The 23,672-nt window shown below is 44.8% G+C and overlaps 1 protein-coding gene across 9 annotated transcripts in view; it reads right to left on the bottom strand.

The window, feature by feature from the left end:
- LOC115334876 (DAB2 interacting protein) overlaps nt 1-23,672 on the bottom strand; it is a 211,742-nt gene that overhangs the window by 81,843 nt on the left and 106,227 nt on the right. Inside the window, exon 1 of one of the 9 annotated variants that reach the window (XM_029999654.2) lies at nt 4,732-4,996. The exons of the other annotated variants lie outside the window; for them this stretch is intronic. The gene's annotated coding sequence lies outside the window, so the exon portion shown is untranslated. Of the gene's footprint in view, nt 1-4,731; nt 4,997-23,672 lie in introns of those variants that run through there. 9 annotated transcript variants of the gene reach the window in all.

The following is a 23,672-nucleotide window of genomic DNA, read 5'->3' as shown; positions in this document are numbered from 1 at the left end:
AGGCCAGGGGATGCTATCTGGAGCTCAGGGAACAGTATGTCAGCTGACTCAACAATGCCATCAGTTTTTATGAGCCACGTGCAGGATCCAAGAGCCATTTTTAACTCACTTTGCTGTGGCACAGCCCCTTTAAAGCACCTGGGAGTGCTTTAAAACCAGAGCTGAGACACTCTGTTGCTGCTGTGTAAACATGGGAAGGAAGCAACAGAGCTTGAGGCAAAGGCTTTTTGGTCCCTGTGAACCTCTTGCTGAAGCCCAAAGAGAAGCTTCTGCACAGTTTGTTCTTTAGGTACCCAGCTCCTCCCAGCCCAAGCTGGCAGGCAGGTCATTATGTGATCCCAAAATTACTGGATAGGAAGCAACAGACGAGCACAGAGAACTGTCAGTGCTGTCACATTCTGATGACTAAAAGCTGGAGCAACTTGAACAGTAAAAAGCACGTTTTGGGCTAACAGTGTCTCATGCTTGGTGAGCAGGTAACAGAGGAGACAGAAGTGCTGGGAGTCAAGGGTCTCTTTATCAAACTCGTTTTTTAACTAACAACCTTGCAACGATGCCAAGAGAGAACCAGAAAGCTCCCAGTCAGCACTGCACCACAATCAGTGATTAATTTGTTGCACGACACTTTGCTTGCTGTACATGACAGAGCTCATAAATTCTCATTTTTATTGATGTTGTCCTGGCCGAGGGGGCATGCAGGAAAAGGCTGGCTTGTGCCGCAGATGTCCTGGGCAACTACCTGGGGACGGTCAGGGAAGTGCAAGCAACCTGAACCATTGATGCCATCTGACTGGGGATAACCCCAATTTATCAAGGACGCAGGCTCACTGTCCAACTACCTCCACATGCACAGCGGCACAGCACACGTACAGACACACGGACACAGACGGAGGAGGCGTCACTGTTCACTTGGCGCAGCAGTTCTCTCTCAGCAGTCGGCTGCAAGCTGCAGCACCGCAGAAGGGCTGCCACGGGCATTACTTGGAGCACTCTTTGTTCAGCCCCGACACCTGGCTCCCAAAAGAAACTACAATTTCAGTGACAACACCCTCAGGAGCTCTGCAAGACCAAGGCTGTGGCGCTCTGCATAAAGAAACAAGGACCCCTGTTAGTACAGTTAAATATCTGCTCTGTGCTTTGGCTGGGAGAGTCCTGGTCCCACACAGGAGGCATCTCTGACATTTCTCTCTTGGCATGGTCTATGTGATTTAATGCCCTTGGTTCTACTCATGCCCAACATTACAAGCCCCACTGAGGGCCACGGGCTCATCAGGCACTGACTACCCTCCTCACTATTTTATATGTTCTATTCATATCACTTTTCCCTAGATGCTGACCACCATTTCCAAACCCCAGCAGGAGAGTTTGCTAAAATGTGCAGCTGCCCATTCTCTGAATTGCAGGGAGAGAAAGAGAGATCTAAGAGCAAATAGCACTAACAGGGGGACTGGAAGATGTGAAATGCACTGTTGGGATAATAAACATTGGGAAATGTCCCGCATTGTGATGATCAGTCCTGCAAGTGGAAAGACTGATTTGATTCTGCTGGAGCTTTCTGCTCTCTCCCACGGGATGGCACCAGCACATGCACCACATTGTGCAACCCTTTCGAGAACGTTCCCGTCCAGCACAGCAGTCAATCACATTGCAGGATATGACAAACTGCTTAGAGGCTTTGTTAAAGCCTTTTTATAATTTTATCAGTCTAATTCTTGGTTTTATTCTATTTGCTGTAAATCTACTGGCTGCAGCCCAGTCTGCATCCTGCTTTTTACTGGGAAATGGAGGGTGTGAGACCCTCCCGTCGTAGCAGGTCAGAGGCTGCCACCTCTGACTGCAATAGTCCCAGCAAAATGCAGAGTATCTCCAGTGCCACCGGCAAGGTCCTACCCAGATTGCTGACACCTGCAGCCCCACTCACTGCTGCTGGGACTCACGGTGAACAAAATGGCCCCTAGCTGGGGCCCGTTATCCCTTACTGTTAATGGGTGCTGGTATTACCACAGTAGAGGGGATAGCATGAGGAAAAAGAGATGAAGGCTCTGTTTAAGAAAAAAACAACAGAAAATTCTCATACGGTGAAGGGGTGGAAGAAGGAACCAGTGCTGTGGGAAGGCAGAGCCTCTTGGAACAAGTCTTCAGCTGTGAAAAAGGAGTAAGCCTGTATATCTAACATAGTCACTGGCTGGAGTAACTGGCAGCTTAGGCCCAGCATTGAACACAACTTGAGCAGACACCAACGCCCAACAAGTCTTAAAAACTGGGTCTCGAGCACCTAAAACTGGGACTGAACAAATCAGTGCCTTTACATTTCGCTATCCCAGGTGATACAACTCCAAGTTTTTTCAATAGCTCTTCTCAGCACAAATGACAATTGTATCTTATATTATTAAACCTGTCATCAAATTGCAGGTCTCTGAAATGGTGGAAGTCAGAGAGAAGCAAAGAAGGAGGGTGTTTCGGTACAATACCCAGTGAAGCTGAGGGAGCCTTTTAAATAAGAAAGGGTGTTATTCCTGTCACTTTCAGCAGAAGGAAACTCACAAAATTACTGAGTTCTTTCTCATCCCACTCACTATCTTCCCAGCTTCCCAAGTATGCACCCTAGGGCCACAAAAGCTTGGCAAGTTGCTGTGATAAAACACCCGACACGCACAGGGCTGCGGCTCGGACTAGGAGTGAACGGAGCACCACGCGCTGGGGTTCACTGGAGAAAACAGCGAGGTCTCCTGCTGAACCAAGGCTCCCCTTTGTCTACAGCACTGCTTTTCCACTCACTCTGTTCGCATCTCCCTGTTCTAATATTGTCACTAACGAGGCCACAGGAGGTGGCTTAGCCTCACAAGAGTCTATGTTATTTTTACAAACCCCACGGCAGCCCTCTTCTCCCGGGCGCTGCAGTCATGCCCAGGGACACCTCCCGCTAATTGCAGCATAGTGGGAAGAAGGATGGTGCCAGGAGCCCAGGCGCCGCGTTGCAGAGTCGTGCAGCGCAAACATGCCACAAGGCCATGTGTTTGCTGGCTGGGTCTCTCCAAAGATCATCCAGACCCAACGCTGCTTCATCTGTGCTGCTCAAAGGAAAATAACTGAAATGATGGCTGGGAATCAAAAGGAAGCAAGGAGAGTCATATCAGTTTACCTCTGAACATTAACATGACTATTAATTACCATTTGCTACATCAAGCTATGATTTAATGAGAACAAATACAGATGCAGCCTTGACCTTTTCTCCCTCACTGCACACTCCTTTCCTTACACCCTTCCTACAAGCCACGATCCCCGACCCTGCCTGGGGCAGATGCTCAGTGTCGCTGCTGGGGCAACTCATCAGCTGTCTCCAGCTCACAAGTCCGAATGAGGCTTGTCTTAATATTAAGAATTCACTGTTTTCATTACATTTGTGTTCCTAGTTGTACATATTATTATAAACATGCGTTGTTTTCAAACTGTGATTATTATTTGCTGCATTTATTGAATAGTGAATGGCTAAGAGGGATTCTGCCGCTGCTTAAGACATTGCAAGCAATACTGGTCACCCTGCTACTTTTGGGGGAGAAGAGATGGGAGGGAAGAATTGTGTCTGAAGCCTAATGAGGACGCAAATGCTTGCTAGACTTTAATTTGAAATACTTTCTTTCTTTTCAACAATATCCTTTTCCGCTGGGCTCTGAAAAGAGCAGAGCTGGACAATTGTACGGGAAGCTGGGAGAGACTAACAATAGAGGAGGAGTGCAGAGGGGAGTGAAACCAGCCTATCTCCTTTTACTCAAAATGAAACGTGAAAAGAAACAAATTGCCTAAAAGGTGACTAACAAAGACAGCTTTAAAAATCGTTTCAGGGTTAGTCCTTTCAGGTTCACAGCAGGGACATCAGGAAAGGACATTCAGTTTCATACATTACATAAGTTTTAGTACATCTCCCTTTAAAGTTAGCTCTGCTGTACTCTTACCACGTACACAGCCGCCTACACACACCCGGGACTGCTTGCAAACACACCCTACCCCAGTCCACGGCCAATTCTTTTTTTACAGTCATACAGATCTTTTACAATCACTTTGAAAAAATCTATTAATTCTGTCTGCAGCGCCGTGGCCACTCCGCACGCTCCGCTCCCTGTGGATGTGAGGGAATTGCTTGCCTGTACACTGTGCTCCCCAATCACCGGATCCCTTTTGCAAGAGTATCAGGGCCCGGAGTAAACACCTTTCAAGCAAACCATTTTACCATTTGATTCCTGCACCTTTCTTTCTCTCCCCCCGAATGTCTAGAGAAAGCGCTGAACGCTCCTTTTCTTGGCGGATGATTGAATACAGAGGTTGGCTAGAGGCGCAGCTGCCTCGACCCCCACAGGCTGATTTCACAGGAAACAGCACAAACATCTGCACCATTGAACCGACTGACAGACCTCGGGAGATCTCCGTTCAGAGCAATCCAACATTTGAAAATCCAACGCATTGCAAGACGCTGTAGCCCCAGCAGTCCCTACCAGCTGAAACAATGTGCTGGAAAGTCTGTTTTCTCCATATCTGCTTGCTGGCACTTTTTAAAAAGCAGTATATGAATTCAAAAGATTTTAAAGGTCCAGCTTTTCAAATCTGGATCATCCACTTCCAGAGCAAGCTCACGAAGGTGCAGGAAATACTTTGCCATTGCAGTTCCATTGTAATTTGGCGAATCCTAGTGAACCACTAAAAAGAAAGGTAAGTGGAAAACTACCAGACACTTACCCAAGCCTCCACGGGACAGAAAAATAAGATCAGGACAGAGAAACGGTTCTGGGCTCCCCAGGAAAGTCAGCTCCTCCGAGAGCAGTGCGAGTCCATCTTCTGCGCTGCCCTCCCTTGGCCGGGTCGGTCGGCTCTGCTTGGCTTGTATGATTTAGCTGGCTCTTAAACTGCTCGCAGACTCCCGGACTGCGAGACTTCCTCTGCAGCTGATAGTGAGGTTATTAAAGTAAACTGACTATTGCCCTTTGTGAAGGGAGGTGGGGGGGAGGGAAGCTCAGCCCCTTCCCTTCCTTTGTAATTCAAACCCTTCCTTGAGGCTCACTGCTTTGGAGGAGAGGCATCTGCTCCCAGCCCCTTCCCTGCTGCCTAGGAGCTCTCACAGGTACTGGCTGCGATCCAGGCTGAAGAAACTCACTGCACTCCAAGTTTACATGACAAAGCAGCTCATTCCTAATTAAACTTCATCTAGCATTTTTCTTTCTCATACATAATTAGTGCAGTACAGCAAACGTACAGGTAAGAAGTGGGAGAGTTTGCACACAAGCGCAGGCAACTCTGTCTGCACCTCTGATTAATTTTAAGATTTCCTGTTCATTTATTCAGTAACAGGCTCCCATCGCTTACAAAATGTTATGTATTCACCATCCCTATGGGCGGACTTGGCCAGCCGACACTACCGAAGACTGGACACTGCTGGGTGGATGCTGGTTGCGTTAAAGGAGTGCACGTTTCCCCGAGACGCGCTGCTCCTGAAGCCTGTCATTGCAATGTCAACATGCTTTCATAGGCAGTTGCATCAGGATCGGGCAGCTCTGATCTTTATTACTTCCTGAAGGCAGTTAATCTTTAAAGCTAAAACTATAAATGCTGTCAGCTTAGCTTGCAGCCTCCTTCTATTGGTATTTACAATTCACATTTTAAATTGTTGTATTGACCCAGCCAGGGTCAACCTACCACAATTGTAGAGAAGTCCAGACATATAGGAATTAAAGGACATTCTCCTCAAATCCTCTTGAAATCTAAACTTGCATTATTAGCCATACCCACTGCGACAATAAACTCTAGTCCCTGACAGCAACATATGAATCTCATCTCCACTCTATTTCAATAATACAATACTCCACAATGACCTGGTAAGCAGCCCCAGTCCAACAGACTTTACTTCACCGTCAATGAGAAAATTCTGGCACATTAGAGAAATAAAAGAAAAAAACCCTGAATATTTTGTTCAAGTTCCCACAACTCCCTGTGCCTCCCCCTTTCCTGAACACATCCTCCTTGAGGCAGTGGTTTTTGCTCATTTCTGATGGCAAATGTTTAGATTCGCTGCTCTGGTGATGACCACAAACAGTGGGGACGATCAGAGTACCTATTTCAGCTGTTTGTACCATTCCCTGAGTTAATGAGAAAGGGCATCGAGAGCATCTGCTATGCACCAGGGCTCACAGTGATTTAGGAGAGCACTGAGCAAGGACTTGCTATTCTTCTGGATGTGTTTTTACTGAGAAAAGTAAGTGGAAGGGCAGAATTGCAAGGATATTTTCTATTACATCTCTGTTCAGTGTCCCAACCTTACGCTAACAGCTTGGCTGCGACTACTGCATAATTACAATACATATTCCACTATCACTCCAATGCAAACAGGCATCTTTCTAATCTACCAAGTGCAATTTGCACAGCTGGCTCTCAGGACATGCGGGCACACACTCCTTTCAGTCTGGATCACTTTTCCCCTGAACTCAGTTGTTCTTGCACCAGAGATCCTGCTATATCCAAAACTGAGGGACAAGAATAAAACCCTTCCTGCAATACCCGTGATGAAGCATGTGTTTGGTGTCTGCAGGCCAAATGCCACTTCCACTGAAGTCCAGTGGTTATGTTCTTGTTGGTTTAGCAGGAGCAGGATTTGACTATGAAGCAGCCGTCGTAACTGCAAGTCTCCCATTTCCTGGGATCCCTTCCTTGCTTACACCGATTCTGGGTTGGCTGTGCTATCAAACTGGCAGACAGGCATGTCAGAACTCATCTTAACTTATGGCCTTAGGGCACTATTAAGGTAAATATTAAATGACACAGTTAAAACATGGACAGTCTAAGACTGGTAGAAAAGAACAGCTAAGCAAACGGACAAAAAATGGGTCTCTGTATAGTTGTAGGACACAAGGAGCTTGCTTTTCTTCTATATTACACTGGTTCAAACTAATTCCACTCAGTGCTTAGGGACATGGTTTAGTGGTGGACTTGGCAGTGCTAGGTTAACAGTTGGACTTGATGACCTCAGAGGTCTTTTTCAACCTAAATGATTCTATGATTCTATGATTCATTCTCTATATACATGGGCATATTAAAATAAGAATTGACACAGCATCGAATATTCCCTGTCTTAGGAATTATTCCCAGCTGCTAGTAACACAGAAGGTCCATGAGAGCCTGGGAGAATGTATCCATATGCATGCTTATCTCTTCATTTCAGACCATTCATCATTCCTTGCCTGGAAGCAACAGTTAATTTACAATAACTCAGTGTCAAGATGGCGGTTTAAAATCCTCTTGAGGATTGCCCTAGGAGAAGATTTTGTCCCAGCTCTCTGTAGCCACTGTAGATTCAGCTGAGCCTCTTTTGAAGTCACTTAGTTTTAGAGCATGATAGAAATAAAGAGAGAAGACCTGCTAGGCTGTAGCTAGTGCACATCCAAACCCAATGAAGGATCATCTCTCCAGTGCATTCTTTTGGGATTTCAGTAGTCACAGAAATTAGAGACAGAAAGGAAGAATACAGCCAGGCAGAAAACCCTGCATGCAATGGAGATTATTTCCTATGGTTTCTTGTTTTGTCCAGGCTAGATTTAAATAACATATGACTCTTGCACAGAGTAGGAAATACTTCCAACTTAGACTGGAGGAGAAGGTACCCCTGGGCTAACATCCAACAGATTGGACCTTTCTGAAAAGACCATGTCACAACCAGACTTGACCCCCAAACCTTCCAAACAGCAATCCAGATAAAATCCACACGAAGGACCCTCTGAGCAGAGCTAACTATGGACTGTCTCGATATCCCTTTCTCCCCTTTTCTCTCTCTTACAGTTGTTTGGACTCAGCTTTATTTTTTCATTTTAAGGACTTTACTTACCACATTTTACTAGTGTTGATGGCCCTTGCCTTTTATCAAGGACAATCTGCATCTAATATTTTGGAAAGCAATTATTTTAAAACCTTCAGGTAGTGCTGCAGACAATGGCTGACATGCCATCTATGTAAATCAGAAGGTGTCTAAAGAGGGTGTTTACAAGCAGAATGCTGCTAGAAGTCTGCCTTGGTTGCAGATAACAAGGCTGAGACAATGACAGATTTCCTTCCCCTCGCAGCCAAGAGCAGCTCCCTCTGATTGGCTTCGCCGTGTTTATCCAGGATGCTGGGAGAGAGCAGGCACCAAATATGCAATTAATTGGCAGTTTGCAAGAGCATATTGCCTAAAGATAAACAGAGTGGGTGATCGTGTCGTATGTAAAATGGCTGAGTGCTGCAGATGTAGCGTTGACCCAGTTTAAAAAAAAAGAGGGTTTTGTTGTTCTCTTGCAAAATAATTGTATTCAAATGAACACTTTTTTGCATGGTCCCTCTGGCCTTTGAATATTTTGTGTATGTAAGCCATTCCAGGTTCTTTCTTAATCTGGAAGTACTTAGTAAATTAAGAATTTGCTGAAAACTTTTACTGCTGACTTCAGTGGAGCATTTCACCAATAGAAGATGTTCTGTGCAGGAGCAGACAAGTACATTGCGACACGGTGTTAATGGCCTTTACTCTTCACAGCGGGTGTTTTGCAAGCAGGAAAAGACAAGACTGACTACTGGATCTGAGTCTAACTGGAAATCGGGTGATGTGAAAAGGAACAAAACTCCCTAGGACAGACACAGGTGTGTGAAGGAGATCAGGTCTAGAAGACTAGAGGGGAGGAATGGTTATTCAGGGAGGACCTGGAGCAGGGGCAGGGGAATGACTGATGCTCGGGAAATGGGGAGTGCAGGCTACCATTTCTAAATATAGGCATTGTCAGACAAAAAGGCACAAAGATGACATAAACCCCAGAGTCAGGTAAGGAAATAAAGAAAATGATAAGGGAGGAGACTGAATGCTACTTAGGAGCTCAGGATACACACTGTGGAAAATATGTTGAGGCTGGAGAAAGGGAAGGGGAAAGGCAACTTGAACATGATGCTAGACGAGTTGGGTAGCTTGAGAGACTTCAGAAGGGGTATCTATGACATGATCAGAGCAGCGGCACAAACAAGCGCAAGACACAAATGATAATCAGAAAAGCTCTCACTTTCAGGAGAGAGAATGCATTAGAAGAAAAGTCCTCGATTTAGACTTTCAGACATAATGTTTTGCAGAACAAAACAGACGTGCACACAACTACCATGCACAGCAGTAACCGGCAATGAAAACCAATGACCTCACAAGACAAAAGGACACTCGCCTCTCTCATTTTTTATATTTAGTGCTATAAAACTAAAGACTAAACCGTGTGACAAATCTCTCACTTCATTTTACTGAGACCACATTGACATTACCCGCACTGTTCAGATCGAGCAAGAAAACAAGTCATGACCCGGCAACTTCTTTGCGAGGGACAATGCACAGAGATTGTATCTGGCCTGACCAACGTGATGACTTCAAAAATGCTTTTACAGGAATTACTGATCCCATGTAGAGATTTTTACAGCATGCTTTGACTTGTTTTGCTTGATATTTTCACTTTGCCCTCAGCCTAGGCTGTGAACTGAGAGTGGACACTTTCATGTACACTTTGCACTCCACAGATGACGTCCTTCCTTCTTTTATGCTAAGGTGATTCCAGACGAATTCTTCATGCAGGGCTCAGGCCAGCTTCCCTTTGAATTCCCCTGAAGGCCAGGCCTTAACCATGTGCCATGGAGCTTTGTGTTCCAGAAGCATGGCAAAAATTCAGCAGCATTTTAAAAAACCTTTTTCTTTTAGATCAAAGTTTCTGTATTTGGGTACCTAAAATTAGCTAGCAAAATAAGTGACATTTATTCAGAAATGCAGAACTTCCATTGATTTTAATGGATTCAGCATCCCAGGAAAGTAGGCCATTTATTTATGTACCTACATAAGTATTTGCATGCCTAACTTGAAGGAGCCAAGTTTGTAAAGGATGACCTTATGTTTTAAAAATCATGAGACAACTCTGCACGCATCAGTCTGTTATTCCCTTTATTTCTGTCAGCAAGTCTCATTTGAGAGGCAGATTTAAGCTGTAAAATGTGCCTTTAAAGTTTCTTGCCATAAGGTCTCCTCTGTTTAGCAAAACACTTAGGCACAAGCTTAATGTCTTCCTGAAGAGAAGCACTTCAGTGAAACAAGGCTAATAGCTTTCTCATACCCCTTTGGTCGAGATGGGGAACGAATCTTTGTCTCCCCACAGAAAATTTCTGATCCTGATGGGAATGGCCCAGCAGCCTTGAAGACAGTTTCTGCCTCATCACTTTACCCTAGGAACATCCTATAACGTCTTACAGTACTTAGTTCTTCAAAGCACAGCAAGCTAAACACTGAAAAAACTGCTCCACATTCTGCAGCGATGTGTGTTTCGGGCCGGGCTGCGGGAGCACGGGCACCAGCGCCGTGGGGTGGAGGGACGGCAGCAAGAGGCAGCAAGACATCAAGCCAGAGGTGTTCCTGGGGAGGGCAGCTGTAAAGCAATGAGGCACATGGCTAATGCACACAAGATGAACTCCTCAACCTGCTATTTATCTTGCAAGTTATCTATTTTAATCTTGTGCAACTGAATGACTATCAACGGACTGCCATTTGGCTGCTTAAGGAAATAGCTGTATAATTTAGCTCTGATTGTTTAAAGCACTTGGCAGGAAACAATAGATAAAAACTGACAGGACTTTCACGGTTAACAATACAAACTAATGAAGTGAAATACTGCTCAGAGAAATATTGTGACAGATATCCACAGATTCAAATGAAGGAAAAGAAGTGGCAGGCTAGATTCTGCACTTCAGTCCCTCAGCCTTGACTTTGAAAAGTCATCCCATCTTCCTTCTGTCTACTCTTCTACCGTGCTGGTTTGGTTACACAGCACTATATGCAAGTTTGTAAAATTACATTAGTTTAAAAAATGCCCAGAACGGAACCACAAATGAGCTCAGCTCCGATCTGCCACACTTCCACATTCCCACAGCTGTTACCAGCAGGAGTTCACCTGTGGAATGACACGGACCACTGAAGGGAAGCAATGGGGGAAAACCCTGAACTCGGACAAATACAGAAGCAGCATTTGAGCATTTGCATGCAGGTGTGTTCACAGTGACAGTGCTACAGGAACTCAGCACGTAGCCAGCACAGGCGTGGAGGACTCTGACTGTCCAATTCACTCCTAAAAGCAATTGCTGGATATTGAACTTTGGTAGAAAGAGTTACTGCCACTGCAGCCAGCTACAGGCACTTTTTATTTTCCTTTATCTTACAAATTGCAGCTCAGAGTCTGAATTATTCAAAGCAGACTCCACTGACAGCTTCTTGAAGCAGGGGGGCACACAGACACACAGATGGTAGCTGTAGTTTTCCCCTGCGCATGGCGTATCCCAATTCCCAAGTGTGTTTAACTGGACAATTAGTGCAATTTGTTAAGCAGGCAGAAGGCAGAGAGGTGGAGCACATCGTGCTGTGCACACAGAGGGGGTTGGTACAGAGCTCCTCTAATCTTTGTGTCTTCAGAACAGAGGATGCCACAGACAGGCAGCAGCCAACCTGCCCTGGCCATGAGTACAATTTACAAGATACATTGGTTTGATTATTTGTGGTCTCACCCACTGGCTCAGCTAAAATGACATTGGAGATCCCAAAGAAACTAATGATCAAAGGCACTATTGGGGAGGATTTCCCTGTTGTTTGTCTTACTGTAGGCATGATAAGATTATCTTGGTGTGCTGTGAGGAGGTTCTATGCACAGAAGTAGGATCAATAACTTGATGATATATACTGTTGACTGTGATATAGCCCTTGGTAACCCCTAACGCACAGCAATATTGCTGGCTGTTTGGCCACCCTCTGTGCTACCGGCTTCCTTTCTGCCTTGACCACAATGGATAGAGACATAACGTGCAGCTTTCCACAAAAATCATGTGCAAACAGAGCATCTGGACTTTGAGGGAAGTTAAACACTATTAAATAATTTGGTTTCCATGGTGAAGGACTGCAAAGTTTCACTGACCCTAGGAAGAATGGGAAGTTTTCATTTTCTGGCCCCAGGTAAAAGTGTAAGGAAAATTACATCTGGTTGGGACTGGAGACAACTTACTTGTAGAAAACTAAAAAAAAAATTAAGCAGGAAAGTGGTGCAGATATAGCAGAGTGTGGCTTGAGTAAAACCTGGTGTAATGCACCCTGGCCAAATTGTTGTTGTTACCTGTCCAACTTTTTCATACAACTCAATAAAGAACATTCTGACCTATGGTGGGGAATGTGCTCCAGCAGCTCTGAGGAAACGAACAGGCAAATCCCTTGAAAGGCATGAGAATGAGAATTGTGCCTGTGCGGAGACCCAGCACGAGCCCCGTGCAGGGCTCAAAGCCCACTTAAACCCACTGCTGACCCCTTCATCCCATCCCCTCGCTCCCACTGGGTAGATTCACCACATCTGTGGCCACACACGAGCCCTCTGCACATGAGTGAGTTTATCTGCTCTGAGCAAACCGAGAAAGGGAACAGTTTTAAAAGCATCTGTATCTGCTCCTAGCAGTCCCTTCCAGCATCAAGACACTGCATTCCTCAATACTGCAAGCTAAAGCTGTTCAAGTGAACATGAGACGTGCCAGAGTCCATATTTCTAATGGGAGCTGGCACTGAAAATCAGATGGAAAGAAGTCCTCAGACAAGGAGACTAATTAAAAAACATAACTGACACCGGCAAACAGCTTAAAAAGATTTAAAAAACCAAAAACTAAAACCATTCTCATCCCCAAAATAAAACACTCAAAAAAATCTTTACTTTTATAGAAGTCAGACTTAATTTAAAAACAAGGAAATACTCTAAAGGTCACATGGATCTTTCTCATGTATCCATATACCTGAAAGTCAAGGCACTGTTTTCAAATTCCACTTGAAATTTTAAAGTTTACATATGTTTCTGAACTCATTAAACTAGAGCTTCACAAGAAAAGGTAAATAGGGGCAACTGGATCAGATCAAACACCATTTTCTCTATGGTAAGAGGCAAGAGTCCTGCTGCCTGGAGCACTGGCAGCCACAGGAAAGATACCATGAACTCTTTCTTTGAAACAGCTGCCCCTCTCCCCTGCCCAGACTTCTGCACCCCAGGCACAAAAGGCTTTGGAGATGTGTGTTCACTGCCTAGTTCCAGCCTCCAAAGGAGAAATGTCTCACCTCTGCTGCAGAGGCAGGCATGGTTTGGGGCTGGTACAGCCTGGCCCCACAGGAGGACCCCACTACTTCAACATTTGCTGCATTGTACAAATGTTCTCAGCAGGGAACGTCACCGGTATTGTCTTTCAGCGTATTGTTCTCTCTAGGTTAAATATAACTTATGTACCATTCACAGAAGAAAACTATTCTTTGTGTGAGAAAATGCATAGCAGGCCTTTAGTCTGACACTGTTGTTACCACAGCACTGCAAAGACTAAAGAAACAACAATAATAGTAACCAAAAGTTTAAAAATATCTCTATGCACATTTCACTATGTCATAGAGTTAGGATGCTTACCTCTAAAATTGGGTGAAAAAAAATCTTAAAAAAATTGTTTTTGATATTTGAATTGAAAATATAGGAGGCTTTTTCTGTCTACCTATTCAATGACCTCATTTCAAGACATTTTTCAACTTTTTCATTACACAAAAAGGGGAAAAATAGAAGGAAGGAAAGAAATAAAATCATGGCTTTTGACTAGTGAAAACTCAAAGCATGTCAAAGTTATAAAATATGATTTTATGAAAAGGAGGGATGTTGTTAGCATTGACATGAATTGGGGTAGGTTCTGGAAAGCTGAACAACTGTTACAGCAGGTACAACACACACTGCCTTTCCAGCCTACCTCGTACCTGCTTGTATGAACTCCAGCATCCCACATGCGATTCCTTCCAGTCTCCACCAGCGCTGCCCCGTCACCCATTCTGAGCGCTGGCACACAGTGGCTGTGCAAGTGATACTGTCCTGTTGCTCGAGCCAAGACTAGTATTGCAGGAGAGCAACTGTCTGAAACAAAGTGTTTGAAGACTACAAACAACCTGGATGTTCAGTTTGGTGAATCACAGCTTGCAGCAGTCCATAAAGACCTCCGTGTCTATTGTGACTATGATTAATCTCCCAGATACATGCCCAAAATCAAAGTTTCAAAGGCCCCTGGCTGCATCCAAGCCGTGACAGTACTCCTGGGTCACTGGGGTATTAATGCTTCAAACCTGACACTCCTGAAGTCAATGACAAAGCTCCCATTGACTCGAAGGGTAAAGGAACAGACTGCAAAAGGCACGGACGTAGCTTGAGTTCCCTGGCTGTATTGTGCGGTCAGCTGCTTTGCTGTCGTGAATTGGGACTGTCCATCACCCTGGGAATACCAGAGGCTGTTTACTGGAAAGGAGCTCAGCAGCTGGGAGGGATCAGGGACACTTTGAGTTTCTAGGCTGACATGCAAAAGCAGTAGCAGTAGTAATAGACCACGAGTGGATACAAAGGGAAAATGTCAGTATATGCTTTCTCTGAGCAGACCTGTGCCTTCTATTGTGTCAGCCCATCACCTTCACCAGTTTGCTAAACACTCAGGATGCACAAAGAGTAGGCTGAGAGCAGCCCTGTGGCGTGAAGGTGACTGCAATAAGACGAAAGCACTTTGTCATGTCAGGCAGTGGGACCAGATTCTATGGTGGATGCAAGACAGTGGCTGGTACGAGTTAAGCTGGAGGCCCCAGCTATGAGGACAGGTAGCCACAGAAGCCACACAGTCAGTGTTAACCTTCTCCCAGTGCTGCAGGCTCAGAGAAAGGCTAAGGGATGTATGTGACCAAGCTCTACCGTGATTTCCCCAGGGGAGCTCAGAAATGCCTGGTTTTTTTGTGTTGTTCCCAATTTAATCCCTGCCAAGCCATTTTTTGTTAAAGTTAATAAAAATATATCCCCATACAACAAGAAAGACCAAAACTACACAGACTTAACCCCAGAGTCTAACGAATGTATTATTTTCCCAGTAACTTAGTATAAGCACAGAGTTTTACTGCAGTCATCATAACAGAATCCATCACTAGTGTGTCCTCTGGATGTCATTAATAAATAATAAATGAAACCACTCAGAAAGAAGGAGAAAAAGCATATCTCAGACTTTTTGGAGCACATTGAGAGGCCAGTGGCAGTCACGGACATGGAAGGAAAAGTCTAACGGCACAAGCTCTGGGGAACACCGGGTTTGCAGCGTCACAGAGACAGGTAGAAAGAACAGATGAACCTGCAAGCACAGGCAGCGTCTGCTGGCTCCCCCCGGGTGGGCAAAACAGGCAGCAAAGCCCGGGCCCCGCTGCCTGCAGGCAGTGGCACCACGTACCCCAACAGAACAGAAATAAAAGCACTGCGTTACAATGACAGCACCAACATTTGCCAGAGAAGGTCAATATATTTTTGCTGTCAGCTCTTGGGAGGTTTCTTTTAATATGGTTTAATAGGGTTTTAGCACTGGTGAAAGCCCTGGAGAGAGATAACTTGTGCTTAGTCACAGAAGAGTTACGAGCACTGACAATGGTAACGTCCCTCTTCGCACAGTCAACATACGAACCAATTCTCTCCTCTCTCTCTGCAGTCTGGCCTGGCTAGATCCAGGAGTCAATCCTCCCTTTCCTTTTTCTCTTTTGTTCAATACACAGTATTGTCCGTCCCAAAGTTCCTCTTCTCTCCACTGCTAATAGCGGGTGAGACGGGTGGTGTCACCAACCGGTGGCACAGGAAAGCTACTGGTGCTGAAGAAACTGCCTGGATCAGCCTGTCCTCCCTCCTCCCTCACGGGTGTTCGCAACCTGGCCTGACCAGAGATGTCTCATTCTCTCCCCTCCACCCCTCCACATCTCTAAGAGCCACGGCATATACTCTAGCTCTTCTCAACCATACTAATTTAAACCATCTTGCCATGAGTGCAGGGCTTGGAGGGCAAGTTTTGACCAGCAACCTACCTGTGCTGCTCTTGAGTCAGTTTATCCCACCCTGAGCTATAGGGAAGCCCTGCATCCCAGGTAATTCCACTAACACATTAAGGGGAAAATGAATAACAGGCATTCAGTCGTTTCCACAGATTTCTCTCCTAACCCCTGCTCCTTCTCAGCTGCTTTATACTTACCCAGACTCGCAAGTATCAGAAAGAAGGAAAGAACGAAAATAAACAGCAAGAGGAATTCCTTTTTTTAAAGACAAGTGATAAACTATTCTCAAAACAGCTGCTTGGATATTAACTAGAAAAGAAAAAAAATCCAAACCCAAAATACAGGCAAGTCAAACACACCCTGTCGATTGGAGAAAAATGTCTTCATCATCCTTTACCAAGTTCATATTTTTCCCTTGTGTGCCAAGCCATCTAGAGCACAGTGAGGGAAAGTGAGTTGCTTTTCATTTCCTGAACACTTCTTAAACTATGGAAGATTCAAATTCATCATCCCAAACACAGCTTCAACCATTTCTCTGCCAGTTCTGCCCTGCCTCTCTCCAAGAACCTCAGTCTGTTGGAACTTCATTGCGGCCATTTTCCTTGGTTTAGAAAGTAATATTCTTGAGAAATGTGCAGCCCCACAACCAGCAACAAAAGGGTTATTTTCACCCCCACACATATAATGGTCAATTAATTTCTTTAGTTTACTGTAGCCTGAGATGGGATTTCAAAATGTGTCAGATCTTTCCAAGATCCTGTTCCTGTTCCTGCTCCCTACCCCACCCTTTGCTCTTCAGAGTGATCCTTTGGGGAGGCTGAAAATGAAATCTACTTCCTTGCCAAAGAGTTTTCCTTTTCACCACCTACACTTCCACTTGTGCTCCTATGAGGCCCCTGGAGCACACTGCTGCTGGCACTCGTTCCTGCTTAGCAAACGTACCTTGTTTGATTGGGACTAAGAGTGGAAGAAATCTGCTTCGCATCAGTTTTTCTGAGTTTGGTTTGCGGGAAGGATATTTTTTTCTTAGAGGATGAGTCTGTTTATTGGCTGGGGATATTTCTAGTGCATTTATTTTCTGTTATTGTGAATTTGGATTAGAGGCATCTCCTTCATCCTGACAGTTGCTGGCAGCATGCTGTAAAAATATGATTAATTAAAGTGTGACTATGAATCCACTCAGAGGCTTAGACTTTTCCTCTTCTAACATTAAATAGAGAAGGGGCCATTTAACAAAGTTCAGATCTTGAAGCAGATTTCAAAGTACACTGCAGTTTAGCTCACCACGGCTAGGAGGTTCAACCTTCAGCATTTAAAAGCTACAAGCCCTTGGAGAGAAGAGACTTCTGCTTCTGGTCGAATCCCAAATACAGAAATAAATAAATAAGACATAAGTAACCAAGCCATGCTCAAAAAGGACTTCAGCAGCACAGCAGAAATACACTGGTCACCTGAGGGGTTCCTTCTTAGTCTACGTGACATTTTTGCCTTTGTAGACAGTTCAACCACAGAATTCATGCAGTCCTGTTGCTCTGAGATTTTAGATTAAAACAACACATTCTGGCTCTTGCTCTGCAAGAAGCCACTGGAAATCCTGGAAGACCTTCAAAATGAGCAGTATAGTACTTGAAAAAGAGATACAACTTTACTAAATTGAAAAATTTGAATTTCCTAACATGGACTTAAAAGGTACTACTGAATCTTTAATGACTGCAATATAGAGATAGCTCAATCTGAGAAGGGCTGAAGGTCTTCCTTTGAAGAAGTCAAACTTAAAAAAAGAATAAAAAAAAAGTCTACTACATTCCAAGGTCACAAAGGGTTTCATGAAACTCTGCATCCCTCCCGACTCTGACTTCCTGAATGATAGTCACTTGTTCATCCAGAGCACCTACTTGAAACTGAACATAATTAGCTGGGGAAAGGAAAAACATGCCAGACTAAAAAAGTATTTCTATAACAAGAGGTTGCGAGGAGCAATGTGCTGCAGATACAGATGGAAAATGGGCTATTTATTTATTTCAGGAACACAGAATTCTTATTCATTAAATGTTACTTTTCAGCTTGACATGTTTTAAGCTGTTTGGTATTCTACAGCATTCTGACTGACTGATAGCTTGGAGGAAAGGATCAAGAATGGGAAGCACAGGCTTTGTTACTTAGCGGTATCTGTGGGGTCAGTTACTAGCCCACTTTTTCAAACTAGCTCTCATACTATTTACCTCCCATGTCCAGTATCATCTTCAATCCCCACAGTCAGTTCCTCTGTCTGCACCACACTTTGGATCACCACCCAGATACTCCATTAGTGAACAATTTTCTCTTGAGAGCCTTAATGAATAGATTAAACCTCTGGTTTGAATGCTGAATATTATAGGAGGCTACCCACTAGACAAAATGTCCCACTTCAACACATCCAGGCCATGAGAAGTCTCCAGCACGTGCAAGGCTCAGAGGTTTTAAAAACAGCAACTGAGTTGTATGACACAGCCCAGTGCTGGTGTAATCAACGCAAAGCTGCTGCCCAAGCTCTAGAGGCCGGCAACCCACCACACTGCACATGCACTGCCTAAACCTGTGTTCTTGTCAAGCCTTCAAGCAAATGTCACATGAAGGAAATAGCCATTTGGTTCTTAAAAAAAATAAATAAATCAATAATTCTCTGTTGTTAGGCAAGAACACAGGCTATAGTAAAGCGCCTGAACAGATAAACTGTTAGGCAAAGCCATAAATTTAGATGGTGCAAGACTAGGAATGAAAATTTAAAATGAAACATTTGAAGTTTGGGTGACGGTAAAAAAAATATAAACTCTTTGAAAGACAGTAATTATTAGAGATTATAAATCCGCATGCTGATTTATGTGATTTCTATTGACGTTTTCTTTCTAATTCAGTTTTTATTCATTCTATTGCATGCAGATAAATTCTAGATAAGAGCATTGTGATGTGCAGAAGGCTTAATCCAACAGAAACCCCCTACTATGCAATTTAAGGATCTCAGGTTCATTAATAATCCTAGGAGCATCTTGTTTAATCTAGTCTATTTGCATGGGACTGAGTACTTCTGAGTGAGACAGGGTACAGCAGACATTGCCTTTCCTTTAGAGACACCCTTTGGTGTGTCCATGCCAGGCACCCTGTGGGGATGGAGCTCCTTTCAAGGGCATTCTCCATCCTTTGTCCATTTACTGGGCAGGTAAAGACGGGACAATCCTAGAAAGGTCTGTTTCCCAGAGATTCCAGCGTGATCTGTCCTCTCTGCAGGCATTTTGATAAGAAAATAAAATTAATACCCAAACACTATCCTTCTCATCAATCCATCAATTCATCTACTGGCAGTTTCAATAATAAATTAGATCAATATTAATATTGTGTGAGCAAACAGATGTCAAATCACAATATGCTATGATCAGATCAGATGGGTGTTTTCTAGAAAAATAGTATTTATCCATATCTGGTAGAGAAGGTGCATCTGCTCATCAAGAACCCAAAAGAGATAAGTCTCCCAATGAGGCTTGGACACTGTAACTGTTTCGTGGACTAAAGCCTGAAAAGAACTGGTTTTACTCTGGGAAACAAATACTTCTTTTTTTTTTCTAGTTCTGTGCTCTATCCAACTGCTTGGATAGCCTAAAACTTCTTCAAACTTTATAGCTTTCAATGTATTGGCAAGAGCCAATATTTTGTGGCCATGACCCATCTCTAGTTTTGTCCATGAAAGACAACATCTGAGGCTTACACAAGAGAACCCAAAGGAAAAAACAAAGACCACCACACCTAGTTAACATTTGCTAGAGAACAAAACACTGCACCCAGGCTAGGATGTTCAAACAACATGCATCAATACATTCTCCCACTCTTCCACCCAGAGCTCCCTTTCCCCCATAAATCTCCCTGCTCTCAGACCCTGATGGGACTCCTCAGGTGCTAATGGAAAGCAGAAGAGACCTGTTGGGTGATTGACTCCTCCAGCACATCCTCAAGGACCGTGTCAGTAACAGGAGAGCTTTCACTACTTCTCCAGGCAGCCTGCTCCAGACTGACACATTGGCGTATGCAGGTAATTTCCTGATGCCTGGATGCTTGCATCTTCCCCCCTTGTCCCACGTTTATCTGCCAATTATCCACCCTCAATTCTTTCACCTCCCCACTGTTGACACCTTTGAATACATGGTTATGAAATTCATCCTCTGTTATCTCTCAGCTGACCTAGATAACAGAACTGGCTGTGCTCCGTGCTCCGTTCAGCTTCTCAAGAACTTATTCAGACAGAGATGTTTCCCAAACTCTGAATCTAATCCTACCAAGGGGCTATGTTTAGATCACACATCAGGGCCTCATCAGACGCCATCCCAAAGAGAATCCATCATGGCTTTATTCTACTTTGCTGCCTCCAATCTAGCTTGTTAACGATTCCCAAAAATGAGTATATTTTAATTACTGTTTTCTGAGAATTGGGATTATTTTCCTTCTAAATGTATTCGTCTGATTATCTCCAGGATGAAATTCATTTGGTTAATTACCATCCTTTTAATTTGTTTAAGACTATGTTTCTGTTTCCTGTGCTGTAACACCTCCCTGCTAGCTCTGCCTGCATTTATTCAGTGTCTGACAGACTTCCATTTCGGGGAACAAACAGAAGATTTCCATAAAGACACACACCGAATGAAGCCTTGCAGGCAGAGCCTGCGATCTCACCTAAAATCCAACGTAAGAGAGGAACATCATTCAAACGTACACGTTTATTGCTCACGTTTATTACTGGAAGTCCCGATCCTGCCCCGGGGCTCACGCGCGGCAGCGCCGGACGGCGGAGAGCCGCCAGCCGCGGGCAGGGACGGGGGGCTTTCCGGACACCCACAGACTGGCGAGGACTCGCAGCTTGTCCCCCAGTGTTCAAAACCCTCCCTGGCAGCGAGACGGGGTTGACGGCAGAGCGGAGCCTTCTAGAGAACGAGCAACAAAGACTTCATGGCGGGAGCCCACCCGCAGCCACCCCGGACCCTCCCCCAGGTGCTCCGGGCCCCTCCTGTCCCCCCGTGCCGTCACACCCCAGGGGCACACACGTGAAGCTCTCGCACAAGGCTGTCCCAAGGGCAGCCCCCACCGGTCTGGTCTCCCGTGCTCTTGGCCTCCCCTCTGTGGGCGCCCCACGCCACCGGGGCCTCCCACGCTCTCGGCCTCCGCTCCTGTCGGCCGTCACCCTCGGCCGCCCACGCTCTCGGGGCCTCCCGCACCCCCTCAGCCTCCAACTCCGCTTCCAATCCGTACGTGCAGCCCAAGCTATCCTCCTGTCAGACACAATCTTTTATAACATCTCGTTTATTTGCCAAAATCCAGCAGTTTTGTACCTAATGCCCGGCTTATTCTATCATCGTCTTATTACTAGCCCGAAACAGAGGTAGACGAATTCCAATTTCATTATCAAGATCTCAGTTCCAGTCAATGACGCACATACTGGAAGAAACCTAATGTAATTTTATTAGTTTTCTAAACTCTCCTAATAATAAAAAAAATCTTCCATGGGTAATGCAAATGAGACCAATATGAGACATTAGGAGAAATTTCAAATATTCTTAAGCCAATGGAAAAGCCTCCCAAAAGGAAAGGTCGTGGCACCTAATTAAATTACATACATAGACTTGAACTGCAGTAACACGAGAGAGCATCCAACGGTTTGGGAAAAAATACAGAACTGTACGTGTTTACTGCTACATGTATAGCACCGTCTGTCCCAGCTGCGTGGACACGTACCTCGCTCTCGCTGTTACTTCAGCAAGGACGATTCCCCTTTTAGTTTATGGGAAATTTGTACGGCAGCTCAGGACGCTCTCCCAGGGCTGCTCCTCGAGTCCACGCCTGTGCCCCAGCGCAGCCCCTGTGCCACCCCAGCCTCGGCTGCACCCATGTTTCTTTTCCATGCCAACATATTTCTGTCTTATTCAGAAAGCTGTTTGTCCCTTAATAGGGCACATTTTCCAACTAGCTTTGTTGTTCTGCAAATTATGGGCTATAAAGAATTAATGGCTGAATATAAATCAATTTCGTTCACTGAGAGAGTATGTGTTTTATGTGGTAGAGGTTTTCAAAGAAAAGTAATTAGTTGATTTGGCATTTTAATCTTCAGAAAAATAAAGAAGCTATTTTTCTGGTAAAAGGATGTGTTTGAACACATAAATATATGCTGTATTTTCTGAAACTGTATTAAGAAATATTATTTATTGGCTAGATGTGGCATAGCTGATAGTTATTTCTATTGCCTCAAGAAGATTCTTTGCGATAAAGATTTCACCTCAGAGTCTGCATTTTACTTTCCAAAGTGCCTGACTAGAGGCTTTCAAAAAGCCAGATAAGTCCATTTCTCTCCCAGGTAGGTTGCTTCTAGGGACCGTTACAAGGAGATGGAACAAATGAGATCGAGGTCACCGATTCAGACCTGACCTCGGCCGCAGACAGGACGGCGGGTGCATCCAGCAGCTGTTGCACAGCCTGCGAGAACCCAGTCGGAGGGTCTGGCTCCCGCTTTTACCTAACGGGAGTCCACCCACCACCGCGCCGCGGCCGCCTCAGCCGCAGGGCTAAGGGCTGCGAGCGAGGTCGGGCACGAGGGGCTGCACCCCGGCAGGTCCGCGCTGGCGAGCCTGCGCTGCGGCTGCCACGGGTTCCTCCGTGGCTGAACTGGGGACTGTCTGTCTGGCCGCTTTCGTAGAGCAGCAAGTACGTTCCAGGGAAACGAAAATACTTTTCTGCTGCCTGCGTCTGAGGAACGGACAATGCCGTTCCACACTTGAGAGCCTGAAGGAGCTCAGACAGACCATGCGGGATGATTCAGAGTGACTGACCCACCTCCTGGGGACTATTGCATAAGATGCCACTTTGCAATTTGTTTTCCTCCCTAGTTGCAGCAGGAACATCTGAAGCCGAAAGGCTGCTTTGTGCTTTGTGAGCGAATAAGCCTGTCCCACTGGTGAGTCTCATATTTGCCCTCTCTACGTCTGTATCATACAAAAAAAAATTCCACCTTACTCCATTTGTTGAATTTTGCACATTAACACCCTGGGTGTGTTTAGCAGAGACAAACCAAAGCTAGCTTGCAACACGTTTGAGTTTGCTTTCCCCCTACTCCCCACTAACGACTCATTTAACAGCAGTACAGCAATTAGAAAATCGATATTCCATTCAGACACGAATGCTTCGTCTAGAGCATTACTTAAGGAACGTCTCTTGCAGCCTCATCTTTGCCTGGACAAAGGATAAGGCAGAAAGGACACTCTGGCGTTAGGTTATCTGACTGATTTAAGATGATTTCTCATAAGGCCCACATGGTATTTGCAAAATGTTTCAGGCTAGGTATAGCCAGTGTGGATATGACATTCTACTAATAAGCACCTCTGTGCCAGGGAGCGTGCATATAAATACAGTTGCAGAGAAATGCAAGCTTGCTTTATTGTTTAATATCATACCACCCACCTGAATAAAACAGAGCCTGACACATGTCATAAGGAATTACTCAAAGAATGCAAGGCCCTTAGGCATCGAAGCCCCATTTGTATTCCAGTTGTATTAACCAAAAATAAAATAAATAAGTAACAATCACGTCTTCTTTGCTATGAAAGGATTTTCCAGCCATTCAAGCGCTTACTACATTGCTATTACAAGCTTCCTTACTGGAAGTGCAAGGGCAGCAAAGGCGAAGAAAAGCAGAGACAAAGCGAACAGCAGAAATCACAATGGAGAAATTATTCTGATTTGCTGCATTTGAGTTTGT

This window comes from Aquila chrysaetos, chromosome 24, assembly GCF_900496995.4.
Source record: "Aquila chrysaetos chrysaetos chromosome 24, bAquChr1.4, whole genome shotgun sequence".
Lineage (NCBI taxonomy): Eukaryota > Metazoa > Chordata > Aves > Accipitriformes > Accipitridae > Aquila > Aquila chrysaetos.
Note: the sequence above shows the minus strand (reverse complement) of the source record. Positions and strands in the feature narration are given on the sequence as shown.